Below are 898 nucleotides of genomic sequence, written 5' to 3' on the forward strand. Positions count from 1 at the left end.
TTAATGTAAACATACTTGAGACGAAGAAGGTATTCTTTGTCAGCCCGTGTGCATATAATATTTATCATCTTTCAGGGTCTTGCAGCGTGACCATTGATCTGTTAATTAGCACCCGGACGTGAAGGCCTTCTTATTGACAGTTTGTGCTCGGTAATGAGAATACCTGCGGGACATTTAAATCAATGGAAGTCACCAGGGACAATGCCAAGCAGCTGTTTAAAGGCATCCTCCGGCGGAGAACGCATACGTCCATATTTCTTCTGGAAGAGAAGATAATTCCAGATCATTTAGTTAGGGTTTTCTTGGTTTCTATAAAAGGTAATGATTCATTATACACCCCAGTGAGTCACAGTTCATCTTCGCATATGCGTTTAAATTACATTTTAAATAAATGGTAGCATTATTCATTCTGTTTTAAGCTATACAAAGACATTGGAGAACATTTAGCATGAAGTGAATTCATGCTACAACTAAAACGATAAGATTTATGGATAAAGAAAATTGATGTTGCGTTAATGATAAGTGTAGGCTCCAAGGGGCCTGCCGGAGAGCTGGGTAATTTGTAAAAAATATTATAAACCAATCAGCATCGTACAGTAAAATAAGCACACATTTCTATCCCATTTTAACTCTTCAGATGTTTTCCAGGACTTCTCCAGGTTCTCACAAAAACACATTTACAATAAGGTTAAAGGGCTAATGAATCACTGGCATTTAAGTAATACTCCAATTAAAATGAACTCCTAATGATAGATAGATAGATAGATAGATAGATAGATAGATAGATAGATAGATAGATAGATAGATAGATAGATAGATAGATAGATAGATAGATAGATAGATAGATAGATAGATAGATAGATGTTTCAATTAATGTTTAATAAAATCACTCACACAT

This window comes from Pseudorasbora parva, chromosome 14 (assembly GCF_024679245.1).
Source record: "Pseudorasbora parva isolate DD20220531a chromosome 14, ASM2467924v1, whole genome shotgun sequence".
NCBI classification, from domain to species: domain Eukaryota; kingdom Metazoa; phylum Chordata; class Actinopteri; order Cypriniformes; family Gobionidae; genus Pseudorasbora; species Pseudorasbora parva.